This window comes from Gymnogyps californianus, chromosome 2 (assembly GCF_018139145.2).
Source record: "Gymnogyps californianus isolate 813 chromosome 2, ASM1813914v2, whole genome shotgun sequence".
Classification (NCBI taxonomy): Eukaryota; Metazoa; Chordata; class Aves; order Accipitriformes; family Cathartidae; genus Gymnogyps; species Gymnogyps californianus.
In genome coordinates this window covers 121,708,388-121,727,912 of record NC_059472.1, presented here as the reverse complement: position 1 = coordinate 121,727,912, position 19,525 = coordinate 121,708,388, and positions in this window count along the sequence as shown.

The window sequence follows — 19,525 nt, the reverse complement described above, 5'->3', positions numbered from 1 at the left end:
GAGAAGGGCTGAGGAGGTATTTCCAGGGGTTTGGGGACTGCTTTGCTTCAAATGCATTTTTTTTTGTTTTGCTTTTTTTGGCAGCAGCCCCTAAAAGCCAAAGGGCCCCACGGCATCCCCAAAGCCCATTGGGACCATTTGTGCATGACGTCTGCTCCAGAAAGGTCAGAGCCAAGACCAGCACAGTGGCCACTGCTTCTGGTCACCCCCGTGACTTCTAACACATCCAAAGCATGACAAACCCCCTTCCCTTTTGCTTTCCAGCACGTTCCCTCTCACCCCGGCTCACAAGCCTCTCCCCTCATTGCATCAGATTCAGCCGTGCAGAGATAAAGACTCTGATTTGTTTTGCAGAAGCTAGAGTGAGAGGGGGGGGAGAAAAATAGAAAAAAAGGAAAAAAAAAAGGCACAAAAGCACCAGTTCTGGAGGAATTCAGTGTCTTTACCATCCTCCCTCCCCAGCTCCAGGCATCAGCTCCAGTCAATTCCACTCAGACAATAAAGTCATTTATCACTTGAGGACCTGCACAGGTTCGATACCTGACGTAAAGCAGATGATTGCTTCCATTGATTCAGATGAAATATCCAAGCAGAGCTGCCGCCAGCCGTGGCTAGAGCGCATGCACCGTTTGTGATGGTTTAATAAATAAACCATTGATTACAAAATGGAGCCTGATAAATCCTGACGGGGCAGATCTGCAGCTGTACCTCTCCTCTGACTCCTGTAATTAATGGCTTAGTACTGTGCTACTGTTATGTGAGGACCAGCTCATCTAGAAGCAATAGCACATGTTAGCGACATTTATGCAAATGTGCATAATTACTGCACCCGGCATAACTGACAAGGTCACTCCTTGTTTCGGCCGAGATTTTCTCGGTGGAGACCGTCAGCGTTGGCTGGGGATGTCTTGCCACAAGACAGACCGTTTCTAATGCCAGGGCTTCAGCTTCCTGAGAGCACAATACCATGGCAGGGAGGCAGCAGACGAATCCCCCAGCAAACGGGGACATCAGCCCTCAAGTCAAGCAACCACCAGAAGATGCTGTATGAGAGATGCAGGCACTGACTGGGCTCTGGCTGGTCTGCAAGCTGGGAAAGGGACCGTCCCACTCCTGGTCACAGGTTTTAAGAAAAACTTATCATAAGACACCCCTTGACAAATAGCCTCGCAAGCCCGAAAAAGAGATCTGGACAACTACAACCTCATACAGTGCCCTTCTCCTAAGCAACAAAACTACAGCCTTGTTGTCAACAGTTGTTTAAACGACCTATTTTTTTCTTGAAGAAGTGCTAGATTTAGAAGGTCGCAACCAGCTGTCCTGGTTTCGGCTGGGATAGAGTTCATTTGCTTCTTAGTAGCTCGTACAGTGCTGTGTTTTGGATTTAGTGCGAGAATAACGTTGATAACAACTGATGTTTTAGTTGTTGCTAAGTAGCGTTTATCCTAAGTTAAGGATTTTTCAGTTTCCCATGCTCTGCCAGCAAGCAGGTGTACAAGAAGCTGGGAGGAAGCATAGCCGGGGCAGCTGACCTGAACTAGCCAAAGGGGTATTCCATACCATGGAACATCATGCCCAGTATATAAACTAGGGGGAGTTGGCCCAGAGGGGCAGATCGCTGCTCAGGCATTGGTCAGCGAGTGGTGAGCAACTGCACTGTGCATCACTGGGTTTTTTTTTTCCCTTTTTCCCCTTCTTTTTTTTTGTTATATTCCTTTTCATTACTACTATTATTATTGTTGTTAGCATTATATTTTATTTTAGTTATTAAACCATTCTTATCTCAACCCACGAGTTTTACCTTTTTCCCGATTCTCCTCCCCATCCCACTGGGAGCGGGAGGGGAGCGAGGGAGCGGCTGCGTGGCGCTTAGCTGCTGGCTGGGGTTAAACCACGACACCAGCCCATGAGCCTTGCTGATTGTGAGAGAGGAAACACGAGCCGAATCAAACGGCGTTCATCTGTCCGTGCAAACACTCCTCCCGTAACCGTGATGCACAGCCCCAGAGCTCAGCCGTGACTCAGAGCTCTTCAGCCACAGCCCCCACCATTGCCACCTTTTGCCTCTATCTGCATGGCTGACATCAGGAGAGAAGTATTATGTCTTTCTGTAACTGACATATATGCTCTTCCAAGAATGTATCTCGGTATCAAGCCAGGCTAATACATGTGCAATTACCAGTGGAATTGCTTTACTATTTACCAACCTATTAGACTCTCCAGTCAAAGGAAGGTGCCAAGTATGGAAAAATCTAATACAATAGCTAACCACTTACATGAGACTCATTTAACTTCATAGTATTTTAACAAGGTTGCAGCTTCCTGATGACATTCTTCTACAGTTTCAAGGCAAAAAAACAGATCCTTAAAACATAAATATATTGCAGAGGAGACTGGCAGAGAGAGGAGAGGAAGGAGAAGGGATTTGTCTTAAATTTTTATTTGACTCCCTCCAGCCTGACCGGAGACAGAAACAGACATGACTTAAAAAAACCACTATATTTCATCATGGTAAATTCTTATAATTTAAAGAGGTGACTTTGCCCATTTCAATTTGAATGGAAAAGGAGTTGAAACATTCAATTTGAATGTTTCTTTGGAAATATAATGCATAGATCTACAAAATACGTTAAATAACATAGGGGGTATTACTGAGTAATGTCCATCAGAAAGTATTCATCTGAGTTAATTCTGTTTCCCAAATGAAATAAAGTGCAACAATAAACAATGGCTAATGTGTAATTCCATGTAAAGTCAGGACCAATCTTTTCTTTCATTAAACTTGGTACAGTATATGTGCTGTGCAGTTTTAATACCTTTAAATAATTTAGGAGAAATAGTGCAGACTGAGACTGACAGGAAATAGTCTAAGCTCCTAATTTTAGGAAACAGCCTATAAATGAAATTTCAGGAGGATATAACTTCTTGATTAAAGGCAAATTGTTGTTGTCACACCCAGAAAAAAAATGTAGCATTACATCTTATTACTCTAATTTATTACATTTATTACTGTAATTTAGGAGAGCACCACAAAGACGACAACCAAAGAATCACAGCCTGGGACCTCACCGTGCTACGCTGTGCCCAACCAGTGCAGAATAAACAGCAACAATCTAGAATTTGAGATATTAAAGCAAAAAATGGCTTCTCTCATAAGTATGCATCAGCTTCTGCTTTTTGACAGGCAACAACAGCAAATGCATTTCCAAATCTTTCCATTTTCTTGCTGGCTGGTTCTTAAACATATCTCTCCCTCCTCCCCACCCGTCACTCCTGACCCTTATTTCCCGCACGCAGTACTTCTGTCCTTCCCGTGAATCTGATGTGCCTGATAGACCGGGCATGCAGGATGCTGATTAGCGCCGTCGGCTTTAAAGTTTCCCTAACCCATTTCTCAGGTAATCTCGTACAAACGCCTATCTACAGCCAGCACATGTGGCAGAGATGCAGTAGCTCACCTCTTACTCCAGAAACACCTGCAATGAATCAGAGAAAAGCTCTTAGCCCAGATGTTGAAAGGCAGGGGCATAACAGCTTGGCTGAAGCTGGAACTTGAACCTAAATCTCGCCGTGTGCTTGTGCTCTTCCCTGCAAGCTCACTGCGGTGAAGGGTGGTAGTGGATCCACGGAGGGAAAATAAAAGGCAAAGCATAATGCATGAGCTTACGCCAGCAAATAGCAATGCAAATGAATAACTCTACTCACACAAGCAGTCTCCATAAATCCCGAATCATGTTTGTGTTCAAATACTTCCTCCCACGGCTGCAAAACGTGTGAGGAGGCTGAGAAAGAGTCATCCGCAAGTACAAGGATTCACACCACTTAAAGTTGTCCTTATTAAAAACAAACTGTACGTATTTACCAAAGGAGTGTACAAGCAACCTCGGCCGTCTCCCTTCCTTCAGGCAACGCATGGAGAGACCAAGCTGCTCCAGAGCAGACCAAGAAGGACTCGCTTTTTCAGCCAAGGGGCTGAAACAGCTTCCACTTCCACTTGGGGGATTCACTGCAGAAAATACCTAGTTTAAATCACATTTTATAGCTTGTGTCACGCTGACTAAATAATTTAATAGCCCCTTCTGGCTTTAAAATCTCTTAGTTAGGGAAACCTACCTATTGCACCACAGGTGGTAAATCCTGCTACCAAGAGAAGAGTAAACTTGGCCTTGAAAAACAGAGCTTTTTAAAAACAATCAACCAAAGCCCCACGTAAGCCAGTAGGTGACAAGTTTATGTCATTATGAAAGAGATCAGATGAGTTATGGTAAAATCTTAGAGCCTGGAACTTTTGATCAGTTTGTACTAAGCTCTAAAAGACTACGTAAAGTAATGCCTCTTGCCATAAGACACCAGTGTATTTGAAGAGGAAATCATACATAAAGAGGAACAGATTACAGTATGAACCCAATTAAACTGTACTAAAAGCTACAAATACCTAACCTACAACAGTGTTTCAGAAACTGACCCCTAAACATGAAAAATCCAGCCATTACACAGCATCCTGGGCTGGAGAGACCATATCAGGTTGGGGGGGGGGGGGGGGGGGGGGGGGGGGGGGGAGAGAAAGAAAAAAGCTGCAGCCTGTTCCTCTCAGTCCAAAGTCGACTGCGATCTTTAAAAAGGCGTAACTGCACTTAAACTCCGCTTAGAGGACTTATACAATAACTAGATATCAATGAAGTAATGGATTTTATGGGTTCTAACTCCACAACGTACTTAAGCAGGATGACTTGTGTGCACAAAGTTAGGAATTTATCTACCTGTACTTTACATGCAAAATCAGCACCCTATATATTATTCTCTCTCAAACTGGTGTTTGCACATGACACCTCTCCTGAGAAGCAGACGTCTTTGAAGGTGAACTGCTGAGCCACAGCCTCACATTTCACAGCTGAAAGAGCAGCTCTGAAGCCCCTTGGACTTTTCCCTCGAAGACAAGCAGCACAAGGCAGGTTTCCCGCATGGAAATGGACACAAGACTCAGAGATATCATTGAGAAGAATGGCCCATGATCTTTAAGGACCCGTGCAACGTTGGGATGCTCAGTGCTTGGTCCCGGTTAGGTCCCAAGTACAGCACTTCCAACGGTGCACTGGGCAGTTAGCCTTGGGGCTCCTTAGGAAGGTGCAAACTTGATTTTTTTGAGTGTTAGGTAGCACCCTTGATATTCGCAATGATTTCATTGATCAATTAATCTGCAAAGTCCGAGGCAGCTTCAGCACGAGGTGGTATCATCGAGCGCACAGGAGGAGGGCTCTGTGGCACCGGGATGCCAGATGCAACGCTGCTGGTGCTTCCACCCTGATGGGCACATCTTGGTTAGAAGTGCCCTAAGGACAGTGGCTGCTGCACCGCTATGCTGCCGCTCGAGTGTACACAGCTCTTCAAAGCACTTGTATCTTGATAAAGTTTTCTCTGCCTGATTGCTCCTGTCCTTAAAAAAAAAAAAAAAAAAAAAAAAAAAAAAAAGACCAGGGGAAACTTCTTCTGGCCTTAGGGGAAGAAGCCACAGCGTTTCCCCTTTAAAAGCAAAGTGAAGATAGAATAGTCAGTGAAGCATAGAACAACTCAGCAAAAGAGCATTTTTTTCTTTTTGCTATATAGCACAGACACGAATGCATACACGTTGTATACACCTTCCCCCCAGTTTTCAAATAGGGAACATGCTTCTGTTTTTCCTCTGCACACACAACACCTCTCCACCAGATCTTGCTAAAAGTTCTGGTTTCAAAGCTAATTAAAAAAAAATTCTAAAAAAATCTATTTAGCAGAAAGATGTTTTCCTCTTTTTTACTGCCAAATCTTTCCACCTCGTTACTGGTTTCAGATGCAAAGTGTGCAACACCCAGGGAACCAGTGACAGATTTAAGGGCTAGCCCCTGATGCCCATGCAGTGTTTCAGACTAGCACTTTGGGACCAATATAACTAACTGGGAGGTTCACAGTTTTCCAAATGAACACAGAATAACGGCTTCTCCTTTTTCATCCAGACCCAGCAGCAGAAGGCATCCAACTTCTAGGGAAAGGTAATATAAGTGCTCCCAATCACTAATAGCAGAGCTTTCTAAACAGCTTTTCTATAAAGCCATACACAGAATAGAGCTAAATAAATCCTTTTTTTAGTCCTCACGTGAAGTGACCTGCATAACTTAAGACGCAGCTTTATTATCTAATAAAACCTTCCATCGCACTGAATCGCCCTGTGCATTCATGCACACAGAGATAAAATGTGTGTGTGTGCACATGGGCGCACACACACGCAGCCCTATCGCATATCCTTGCGTTTCGCCATCTGGCATTGTTCTAGGGATTAATAAAAACAAAGTTAGGTTTAAAATACCACATACGCACCCAGGGAAGGAGAATTCTTACAGAAGGTTTTAACAACCTACATGGAGGTGGTACAGGAAAAACAAGGCAAGCCAGCTAAGACTGCGAGCGCGCATTAGGAACAGAAAATGCACGTTTATCCAATCGGCGGATGCAAAAAGTTACAGCTATATGTGTTCTATGTAGCATAAGTAAGTTGCAAACCAGTACGATTGATTAAAGCTTGTTCGAGTCTAGAGGAATTGAAATATGACAAATGCTAATGCGACAGAGAAATGTCAAAATAGATGAGGAATTACACATGCCAGCGACTGAACAAAAACTAGCTGAGATTAAGTCAGAGACAAAGATGAAATGCCAGATTGCCTAAAGCTAATTATCTGGACAATTAATGGAATGCCTGCAACTCGTTTTGATTATTAAGAGCACAGTCTATTGGAGGAAGGACAAAGCTATCTGCAAGAGTCCGCACTGATTTCCTCGGAAGAGGATGCTGGCAATGAAGTGGAAGAAATTCTTACCCTGGAGATCACTAAGCCAGCTGCTAAACTATGGTATAGTCATGTCACCTGGTACCAGAATCATACTGATCCCTTCCTTGGGCTGTCACTGGTGTCAAAATTCAATGCACATCTCATTTCCCAAGCTGGTAATTTGACAGGGATCCTAGATAAGGAAAAATATTTGCGTGTCTTCGATGCTACAAAGCAAGACACATACAAGTAAGTATTTCTATACCTTGACCTGCCAGAAATTAAATTGAACTTCCTCCTGTTCTTCCTTAATTTTATCATGTACCGGTTTTCAGGAAATTCCTACATTCTTCTATGTTTATACACTCAAGAGCTAAATGTGGTTCCCAGATAAATTCTTTACGTGATGACACTTCTTAAACTGGCCACAGATCAGCCAGATGCAAATATCTACTCACTCAGTTAATATGAGGAAATATAAAGATGTTTAATAAAAGTACTTCACTTTAAAAAAAAAAAAGGGGAAAAAAAAGAAAAAAAAAAGAAGGAAAAAAAAGGAGGGGGAAAAAAAAAGAAAAAAGGCAAATCCCAAATACACGGAAGCTATTCACGGAGAGTTATCTGAGCCTTTTTCTACGTTACTGGTACAGGACTTCGTTAGTATCTGGAATAAGAAATACCCAGCAGGTTTCCCTTCTAAGCACACATTTGAGACAGTAAAAAGCACAGGGGGCACGTTCTTTTGAAGACATAGTACTACGTTTTAGCTTTTCTTCCCCCTCTAGTGACATCCTGGGAAATATGTATGTATTCACCACTGCCATTAAGCATCACGTCCATCAGCCGCAAGCCACTTTACCCAAGACACCAGACGGTGGAAATAAACGTGACCCAACCCTGGTGTTTCTCTGAAGGATTTCCCCGCAGACAGTCCCTTCAAATATCAGATCTAAATGAGAGCACCTACCTCGACTGAGCAAAGGCCCGTAGTGCAAACGCCCCAGCCCAAGCTCCGCAAGACCTGGGAGGGCAAGCGGCACGGTCACAGCAAGCTGTGCTCGTCAGCCAGCTCAGAACCACCAGGAAAACTCCTAGGGCTGGATTTATTCGTTTGGGCTCTGGCACGGACTGATGTAGTTATGCTGCTTTCAGCACTTAGCTAACACCTTTGCACTGCATGTATATTCATTTTGGAGGTTTTTACATCATTTAACAGCTCAAGATGTAGGAATTTCCAGAGTTGCCTTGATCCTCAAATGAGGATGTCTTTCAGCGTAGGGATCAAAAAGCCAAGCTGTTCCTGCTTCGTGTTTAAATTCAGCATTGTTGCCTTAAAAAGCGAGAGCCTACAAGACAGCACTCGCTACAGAACGGATTGCAATCCGCTGCGCTTCTTGGGACAGATCCTTTGCCAGGTTAACATCAGTTTAACACGCCGTGTGGAGATTAAAACTGTTTTTACAAACACAATTCCTGAACAGGCACCGGATTTTAGCCGAGGGGAAGGCAGCCAGCTTTGCAGCAGGGAAATCAACTTCAAACGGGCGTACTAGGAGGGAGCCCATGCCTTCAAAATATATTTTATCCATCCTTGGATGACAGAGATAAGATGACGCACTGGGGAAGCTGCACCTCCTATTTTATTCTCTGCACAAGAAGGGCTGGAAAAGGGACCGACATTTAGGGTTTTAGAGCTGATGTACCACCTCAGCAAAAACCTGTCTGGTGAGCAAACACAGCTTTGCTGACGGATCAGTGAAATGGCACCAGGCACCAATCTAAATTCCGGAGTAAAGCGATTTTAGTAAAACCCCGATGAGCTTTACAAACATGAAGAATACGTTGCACAGTATCCGAGAGCAACAGCCTTTGCCCATGCTCCCCGTGAAACCCCGACTCCCAAATGCAGCGTCCACGGCAGTTCGGAGAGGGACCGCAAGCAGGACAGACGTTCGCTTCCTTTCATCTCATGCTGTTGCTAGAACTCAGGCCACACTCGATTACCAACTCCAGGCAGGGTTACAAGCAGAAAACATTTTGGATCCACAGGCTTAAAAGGTTTTTTTTTCCCACCAACAGGAAGAGTACCCTAAATGCTTTTGGTCATTTGTTAAATATTAGGACGCTTTTCAAAATATTTTACCTTGCTAACAGTTAAGGGTTTTCCAGGCCCTTAGGGAAAAAACATTAACATTTCATCTTTCAGATAGGCCAAATCTCTCTTTTTTGCCATTTTAACTGATTTTCAGCTTCTGAGATGGCGATGAACATCTTGGTCAGACACATAAGCATAAACAAAAACTCTTAGCATATCAGGTCATATCAATATTTGAAAAATGTGCTTATTCTGTTTTCAGCTTTTATTTTGGTTTGCCAAAACAAAGAAATCAGCTGTTTCCCAGAGGAGAGCTGACAGACACACTGATTTTCAAAACACAAATATGATTGAGGCTGGTGCAAAACCAGACATACACAACGAAGCCACAGCGCTCTGTCCTGCAGGCTGAAGTCAAGGCAAGGAAGTGGGGAACAAACTGCACTGCAGTGTTTTAAGGGGAAAAAAAAAAGCCGACAGGTCTAGCTCAGCTGCTGGAGTAATGTTTTCTGATCTTTGCTCACAAAAGATGATTTAAGGATCTGAAAGATTTCCCCCTGCCTCCCAAAACAGCGCATCAGAATAATGCACACTTCTGCTGACCTCATGGGAGGCATGGGAATTGTGCCAATCCATCATGCTGATGCCACTGTCCACCCAGTATCTACCATGTCTGTGCTTTTAAAAGGTTAAAAAAACCTCCTGGTTTTGTGAAAGGATATTTCTTCCTTTATCTCAGTCTTAAGAATAGTGGGAAATTTATACAATCTGTATCCATACTTGGAGAGGCGATGCAGGGGGAAGCATCATTGCTGGACTCCAAATTTCTTTACAGGCTTGACAAAAACCAAGTCACTGCGAAACATGAGTGAGCACAAGCTGAGTGTTGCCCTATGCTTTGATTCCCCTCGTACCAAACAGAGGTTAAAAGACTACTGAAAGATGTATTGTAGGCTTCCGCGCTACAATACATCCATCTCAAGTACCGACCTGAAAGGTCTTGCAAGGCTGAGGCTTTGGTAAAGCAACAATTCTGTATTTAAATGATGATTTGTTTGGACAAGGTTTTCAGGAGGAATCCTGCACGGCAGCTGTTCCCAGCGAGCTCAGCACGAGCCAGAGCGCTCATTTTATCCTACCTTTTCATAGCCTTAAAAAAGTGGCAGCTCTCTCTAATTGACTACTCTTCACATCTCAGGAGAGTTTTTTTCCATTACAAAGAATAACTGGTATTCTCCTAAATCTCATAGATCTTAACCAGAGAAAGAGACAATACACGAGGGGAGGCTCCTCCTTTTCCAAAAATTCTGCTAGGGTGGACTTCAGAAAACATGAACATTTTTAGACATTTTAAACCTCCAAATGAGGGGAAAACGAGAGAGGTTAAAAAATACACGCATGCATATACTTGATTTAAATGATGAAATCCTACTCATGAAAATAAATAAGGTATATACACAAGAGGTGGCCCAAATGATAGCCCTGTTGTCCCATTAATCATATTTATTCCAAAAGTCTAATAATGTTATCTTTGGTCCCAGCTTCAGCAGCCTATAATTTAACACAAGCACCTTTTTTCGGCATGTGAATCAGGTACTAACGCTGTCTCTTTCAACCTCTTTTGTGTTTCTAAATTAGAAAACCCAAATGTCGTTTTTCTTCAGATATGAAACACAGTCAAGGTCACTGTAAAATAAAAGAGCAATTAACTTTGCAAGAAAACTGTTGTACAGGAGTGAAATACAGTACCTGAAAAAGTGGCTAAAAACTAGAACTATTCCTACAAGTGACATCCCTTGTTCAGGCTAAAATGACAGAACGCAGCTCCGGAGATTCCTGCCAAATTAAAAAAAAAGAACTCATGGAAGATATTCCCCCCATCCACTAATTTGTTCACTGGGCTTTTATTGCTGCAAGGTAGGAAGGCTTGCTGTTTTGATAGCTCTGATACTGGAAAGCCGGCTCTGTCTCCCCGCCATCGTCCCCCTCCCCAAAATGAGCCCTAAACAGCTAATAAACATTAGCACAGAATTTCTCATTTTGTTTCCTCTATCACTCAAATGACAGGAGTTTTATGAATTCTCTGAATAAAATTCAGGATGGAGTTGCCCTAGCTGAAAAGACAAAGAGAAAGCTAACATTAAGGGTTTGGAGTTGATAAGTATTTTAAAATACAAAATTATCTTGGCTCTGACCCTTCTCTAAAATCAGTCAAGATTTTGTAACTCGGTAAAATTAAATGCGTTATCAACACACAACTGACTATGCAACCCAGCAAAGATAAATTATCTCATTAGTACCATAGAAATCAGATGAAGCATGCATAGTAAGCGACATATTAAATGCAATTATAAAACCCTACTGAAGTGATGTTAGTGACCTGACACATGACAAAAAATCCCAACGAGGCAATGCAGAATCCAGGCTGGAAGATGCGCTGATATTATTTCTACGCAGCGTATGTCAGATACAAAAATACTACTTAGCCATCAGTACAAATCCCATAATCGAAAGTGTTGGAAAAATTTAAGAAATTATAAACATGCAAAGAAGGGGATATCTTCAAGAGAAGCAGAGCTACCCACTAATGCAGTGATCTGCAGTCGCTAGGATGGGGTGAGCAGGCTAGGAGAGCTACCTTCCCACATCGCCCACCTCCGTCCTCGCGCGCACGCAGTGCTGATCAGTTGCCAGACATAGGCATATTCCCACTTTTCACATCCGCAGTGATAATTTTGCAATATTAACTATCATAAAAATAAAGAAATGAGGGAACCACATGGCTCAAAGAGACCATGGGGAGCCCCCCACCTATCTCCTGTTGGCAGTACCAGTGACCTAGACTCCTCCTGACCAGCATTTATCCAGTTCTCCTCGAACTCCCCCAGTGCCGGAGACCCCAGGACCGCCGCAAGCAGACTCTAGTGCTTCTCCCCCTTCTCTGTTGCAAAGTTTTTTCTTAAAAGCTAACCTACATTTTCCTTGCTGCAACTTACTGCTCTTTATCCAGCTCACAGCAGACAGATCACAGGCTACTCCCCTTTCTCCAGCAGGCTTTTACACCTTCCAGGGTCGCACAGCCTAGCCAAGAGACCCGATGACAGCTTGCATTATTTCAACTTGCTGTCCTACATCCTATTTTCTAAATTCCTTGTCATTCTTGTTGTTAACCTTTGCCCTTCCTTATATTTTTCTTGAAGGGTTGTGCCCCAAAGCAGACACACAAATACTCCAGCTGAGTCCTTATTGGTACCAACTACCTCAAAAGGATTAATCCATGCGTCGTACGTGCAACACTGTTCACATCCAGCAAGTCATCTTCTTGCAAAAGTATGTCACTGTCGACTCGTGTCTAAGTTCGTGACACTTTCTAACTTTCAGACTGCAGAAGAGACACCCCTTAGGAGTCATCCCCTGCTTGGACAGTGAATTGGGCAGCCTGAACGCCACCCTTTTCACTTGCCCCGTGGAACTGCACCCTGCATGACACGGTCCCCAGTGAAAGCCGAGTACTGATGGCCACAGAAAGACTGTGGTAGGGCCACCTCACCCGCAGGGACGGCTCTGAAGGAGTGCTTAACTCCACCTTTCACCATCAGCCTCTCGCTCCATCCTTGGCGGCCACGGCAAGCACAGCTGGGAGACAAATGAGCAGCCCGGCCCCCAAACCTGACCCCCAGCTGCTGACTTGAAACAACCCAGCAAACATTCACAACAAAGCAACCGCTCCCCACCGCACAGCTCAGCATCTCCCCAGGAACCAGCAAATGAGACAGCTATGCGATTTGGTCTCTGCTTGAGGCAGAAGCTCTGCAGAGGGGTTAGGGATGGCTCTTCCCAAAACACAACCTTGATGGCTGGCAAAAGGGATTCCCCCGCCCCCCTTTGACTTGCATCTGACTTTTACAGTGAATCTGGAAAGCAAACTCCTCTTCAGGCCACAGTGCTGAGGGAGTCTCCTCTGGTCTGAGCCTGTAGCAAAATAGTTCTCTGCTGTATCTCATACCTGAAACAGCATGGTTGAATGGGACTTGAGTAACATGAAATACTAGAAAAAGTAGTAAAAAACTGTTTAGTTTGATAAAATCAGGTCAAATCAACATATACATGTACCTGATACAAACGCACCATTTTTACACTTTGGAGGAATATTTTGTTACTGATTGTTCCCATTTTCATAGGGAAGAAGACAAGAGGCTCCCGCACCTGCAGTAGGCAGTGGTCCGAATGAGACGGGGCATTGCTACGGAGCTCCCTGCCGTCTTCCTCCACTTGCCAGCCCCGTCATGTAAAAGAGGGGGTAAAAGGTGTGAAAAAACCCTTGTACTCCTACTTCACGTTGCTAGCAAAGGAGAAACACAAACAAGCGCTTTTTACGTGCTGTTGTCAGAGGGTCCAGGGATTTCGTTCGCTTATTGAAATGAGTCAGCTTGAAATGCCTTCCTTCCTCTTAATGCAACTTTCAGCTGCCATCAGTGCCCTTGTGAGTGGCACTGGTAGGTGTCAGATGTGGAAACAACCATGCCAGAGAGACAGCAGCCATTTTCTGAGCATGTTGTTTCATTCTGCAATAAAATAAGTTACGCTGTCCACAGAATTACTCTTTATCCATCATTTTACTCAGCAAGACAGGCCAATACAATTTCTGTTCTTTTTCTTTCTCTGTACAGTTCATTTTTGTTCCTCCAGGAGGTTAGGAAACAAATTACAAATTGACTGGTTTGAATCCTCAACACACAGAGGGGTAATATTGTTTAACTGCAGGTATGTTGCTGGGATGCGGTTCTCCATTTTAATACATTCACTTTAACTGTAAAATTAATTACTTGGTGACACTAGTAAACAGAAATAACCAATAGAGATAACTGCGTTTTCATTTAAGTGTATGTTAACATGCAAAAATGACATACACTAGAAAGACTTGAGCATGTTTAGTTCTGTTTGTAGGCAGCGTCCAAATCCTTGGTTTTTAACTTTAAAAGGTTAAAAAGTTTAATTGGATTAATTTGGTGGTCTACTTACATTATCCAGTAGGGATATTTTGAGCCATTACAGAATGTCTCTTGTGTTGCCCGAGATACAAGCCAATGAAATCGAGATGAGGATTTGTTATTGGCCGGAACCAATTATTTCTGCTGGGAGAAAAGATCAATTTGTGGTAAGAATTAGAATGAAATAACAGGGGTAAGAATTTGAGAAATTTTGACCTTAGAGTAAGTTAATATTTTCCTTGGGAAAGTTTAAATACAGCCTTTATTTTACACTCTTTTATCTGGGAAACTAAAAAGAAAATGGCAATTTTCAATGTCCAGCTTGTTTGTCCTTTCTCGCTGAACAGAAAACACCAATAAATTAATTCTCCCTATTCTGCCACACATTTAATCTTTCAAGTCTGAGTGTCAGCCACCAGAGCTACTTTACACTAGCAAGAACTACTCACAGCCTACTCATCGATGGAAAGGGAAAACTGCCAAAAAATGTTAGTAAAGAAGTCTTGAAACAGCAGGGGTTGAACTCATCTGCCTGTGTGTCCACAAGAACGCCAAATACCCTTTTCTCAGAGTTTACGTGGAGTCTCGCATCTCACAGACCCCGCTGGAAGCAAGCTCCTGCAGAAGTGCTGCCTCGCTGATACATCTGCCCATCTACTCCCAGGCTCTCCTGTAAGCTTACGGCTGCCGCCTTTAATTGCCCTAGGGAAGTGATCAGCCAGAGGCCGATATTAAAACTGCATCAACTCTTCCACTCCAAAGAATGTCCCTTACCGGCTTCTACTTTTTCCCTGCTTTTGTTCCACGTAGCAAGAACATCACCTTTTCTTAAAGAATAACGTCTAGGTGCTGGTTAAGTGACACTTGGAGCTGTTTTTAGCAAAGACTGCTAAATTCTCAGGTTCACAACCCTCCTGCACTGTGTGATTCCTGCATGCAAAGGCAGCAAACGATGTTCAGTTTCACACGTAGCATGGATCCAGCCCTCGAACACAAAGACAATTTTGGTTACTTCCCGTGAGACCCCCCAGACTCAGCATATGTAGCGTTTCCTCAGCTCAATCACCCACAGGTTTCTAATGAGATTTTAGCTTTTTATTTCCCTTCAGTCTGCGAGAAGTTAGTCTGATCTTCACTCTCATGTTCATTTTGCAGCGATTCTGCTCTGTTTTCCAGGCTATCGAGTTTCGTTCCCTTCTTGCTCATCCCCTTTTATCTTCTCTGCGCTCTTGGGAATGGCTCCACTGCAGAGGCTCCTCCACCAAGGACTGGGACAAGTGCTGCACTACCTCGCCCCGTGCTAAACTGGGGGACAGATAACAGAGTTTATGGGTGGTCACAGGGTTGGGTCAAGCCCTCACTGCTGCAACTATAGAAATTTTAATACTAATCTATGCCTTCTGACTGCGTGCTAAGATAACAGAAGATGAGAACGGGGTGCGAAGGGGCACTTCATCTCCAGCTGCATTTCAGCTTTGGAGAGTGATGGCAGAGTGGGATACCATTTGCAATATCCCTGTTGGATTTAAGATAGCGACTTTATTATAATTTTAAACATCTGTTAATTAACAAATTCTTTTGCAAGCCACCGTCAGCGGTGGTTTCCATGGATGCTGCTATCGGATATTGCAGAGCACAAAGCGGGGCTGCAGCAGCAGGGGGAGGGGGAGGCCACGCACTGTGCTGATGGGGAGAGGGACCACTGCTGCCCACTGGGACCCTGGCTGAAGGGGCAGAGTTAAGGCTGCTTTCACGGCCCTCTCCCCTCGGCAGGGATCACCTCCCAGGAAGGCATCAGGAGAGCGGCGCTGGATGGAGATGTGCCTCCTCCATCCACCCGCTGCCAGTCCCACCGGGTCCTCCTGTAGCCCTGCTGGCATGAGATCAGGTCTGCACCTCCCGCGGGGAGGACAGCCACGTTCAGCCCCGCTCTACAGCCGAGGAACGTCCCCGTAGCTCTTTCATACCAGAACGGGTACGGGCTTTAATTTGTTCATCTCCAACATTCAATCAAACAATCTACAGTAGGTCGACTTTCTGATGGGAACTAAAGGCGATTCTTTAATTAGATTTAAGAACTGCAACACTTGAAGTTAAATCATGCTTAGAAAGATGAAAATTGAAAAATGATAACTAATGGGATTTACAGATGATTTCCTTTAAAAGTAAAAAATTATTATTACACACATGTACCCCAAGGACCTTTCCATAGCTGTTAAAAATATTCCTCTTAACAGCAGACAATGAGAATATATCCACTTATATGGAAAGATGAACAACAAAGCTTCTGCTAAGACATTTTTTAATAAAAGTAAAGATTCCCAATTATAGACTAGAGCCTGCAGTCCATTTCACTCCTCCTCCATTTCAGATTCTGTATTTCTTTTGCAACTGAAAACGATGTCACGGCTAGGTAACATGGGGGCCATGGGCTCTGACCTAAGCAACACTGATGAAGCCAGCTGTAAACGGGGGCGTTGAATCCTAGCTCAGTGGCATGTAAGTAAAGTGAAAACACATTTTCAAATATCTGTCCTACTGCAAAGTAGTACTTCAACCCCAATTTAATACCATGTAAAAAACTTAGGACCTTAACACATATTACAAAAAAGCCAGGTAGCATATTTTTAGCTAACCTTCACATTGTTCTGGATTTCTTCAACAATGCTAACAATTCACAGAAATTATTGCTTGTGGTTTAACATTACACCAAAAGGGGTAATGATAATTTCAGGGTTTTTCCCCTGTAAATCCAAGCACTCTCTTCTGCATCACATTCATCTCTTCTGACACAGCCTCAAGGTCAACTGAAAAATCGCTACCGACTTCTACAGGAGCAGACGCAGATTCCAAATCTGCTTCATGAAAAAGATCTGTTTCCTTAATTAGTGTATAAAAAGTGAACCTGTGAAGATATTCTGGCTGTAACGCAAACACTGCCCAGTGCACAAGGCTTTTTGTGCTTGTGTGTCTTTGCTTGCTCAGGTAAGTTAATCACTGTGAGATCCTGTTTGTTTCCCACCTCTGGTTTGTGGAAGTCCACTGCCACTGTAAGGGCTAAACTCCATGGTCAAACAAAGGTATCGAGTGCCAGCATCTATACCCGTGCCAGAACTTGCAAACACACTTCTCTGTGTACACTTCGCTTAACTTCAGGGCTTCTCCTTTTGCAAGTGACACGTGGAAACTGCTGTGGATGTGATGAGATCAGGTAGGAATTCTTCACTGAAGTACTTCATCACATGTCAATAATTTGAATAGCATTTTTGTACATCTGAACAGATTACCATGTCTCTTACAGGGGTCCCAAAAGTGTTCTGAAGGCAAATATTTTAAGTTTTCCTTCAAACGTTCATCTATAACAACATTTACCATGAATTTTGTGGTCTAACTTGCTCACTAAAGCAATTAGCAACAAATCCAAAAGGAGACAGAATTCTGTTCTGAATCCACAGACCAAAATGAAAATGAGGAGCATGTTTGATGACATAAATATAGCATGGTACGACATAATAAATATACTAGGACAAGACAGAAGAAAGACAAATAGCTATCGCTTTTCACACAGACTGCATTAAGAAGTGTCCTACAGAACTGGTAAAGAAAAAAAAAAGTGCGATGACAATTTAGCATCTTTTACCTAGCAAGGTACAATTCTTGCACTTCGCTAGAAACCAGAAGTCACCAGTGCACAGCAACTGTTTGGTGGCTCATCGTATGCAGCAGGATGATTACTGCACTTGCAGGAGATGGGTGCCCTGCCCCTAAAACCACTGGCAACCTTGGCAGACAAGCCAAAGACTGCTTGTTTCGAGACGAAATCCTTGTCCCTTCAGTCTCTTTGGAGCATGACAGACTAGAAGAAGCTGGCATGGCTTCCCTGTCCCCTCGGCAGAGGAAGATACCAAATCCTGACACTGCTCTCTGGCAGGCACCTTTTTCCAGTGCTACATTTCTTTCCAAGAAGCAGCTAGAAGTTTGACGTTGCAGCACCAAAACAAACGCAGCCAGGGTTTGCCAGGCAGGAAAGGTTAGGTATTTCACCAGCTCGATGTTCCTGGGTCAACTGGTAGGGAAAAACCGCCTGCTCAGGAGCCACAAAACCCTGTTACAGCTTTCCTTTTACACATGTGAATGTGCTGATTCATTAAAAAAAAGGTCTTGCTTGACTAGGTAAGGCAGTATTTGAAGGCTCTGGAGGAGAGATTATTTGGAAGTTAGAATACATATAATAAGTAGAGGTAGCGTTGTGATGCACAGTGTGATTTACAAACTGATTTCATGCCAATGCCACTTCAGCCCCAGGAACAATGCCTTTGTGGCTATCTGGCTATGAGAAAAGCTTATCCATTTATTCTCCCGAAAACCCAATAATCTGCTGTGTAGCAGGGACTCTCTTGGGGTGCATCCTCTTCGTTCATAGACTCTGATAGGGATGCTCTATCAGTAGTTTTATGTTTATCCCAAATTATGAATGTTTTCAAATCATGAAGTGTTAAAAAGCTTTCTTGCTTTTTCTGGCAGCCTGCAGTGCAAAAGTGTTAACTCAGGAATTTATTCTACAATGGATTATAAATGACATTTAGTGACATGATGGATACATCCTGGCTTTGCAGTATAAAGATGATCTCAGAGTACAAGCCTTATTCCTTGTTTCACTAATGCTGCACACAGATCAGTGTTGTCAGCAGTCTGTCTTCAGTATTTTGATTAATAATGTTAACGTGTTTTTTTAAATTGAGTTATTGTTCACATTTCTGAGCATATTTATGCTAATAGTGGTTTTTTTTAATTCAAACATTTATGAAAGCATTAGTTTGTGACCAACAGGCTTAGTTTCATAGGCTATGTTATTTCAAAATGAAAGCAAGATTATGTGGATCAAAAATTACAACTTGCTTTCTTTTGTTTTTAACTGAGAAAATATCTTCTGGAGATTATTTTAAATCTTACCCTACTGTCCGTTTTGCATGTCTGTAGTGAGATTTTTCTTAGAACTTACAAATAAGAAGTCATTGAACTCTCCTGTCGACATGAGGTCAGAAAAGGTATGGATCTCCTAACCAAGAACTGGTCTAATTTCGGGGACTTTTCGTAATATGCTTCAAATGAAGGGCTTCCAGACTAATGACATCTAATGACCCATCAGCATGCCTTGTAGCTAACATGTTTTCATTCAACACCTAAGGTGTGGGATATGCAGACAGATGCAGCGGTAACTTTCAGCCTCCATGAACAAATAGGATTAAAGGCACAAGTCAAGACAGGCTTCACAGGAGTTCAATACGGAAACTAACACAAGAAAACACTGTAAATGTGTTTGAGATAGGTCTATCTCACATTAACTGTCAGAGAAGCCCTAACAAGACCATGCTGGTGGTATCTACACTCCCCGTTAAGCAAAGATCTGACTTCTTTCCAATTCAAGACCTGACTCATGACATCAGACTGCAGTCTTTGTATGGCCATGGTAAGGGCACTATTACTTTTTATGCTAATTGCAGAAATTGCTCTCCAGCTTCAGGCATCCGAAGGGCATGATTCACAGCGTCAGCAGGAAATGACGGGGCTGCGCTGCAGGAGGAAGGGTGGCGTGAAGTCTCCGAGTAAGAGGACCGAGTGCCATGGGGATGACT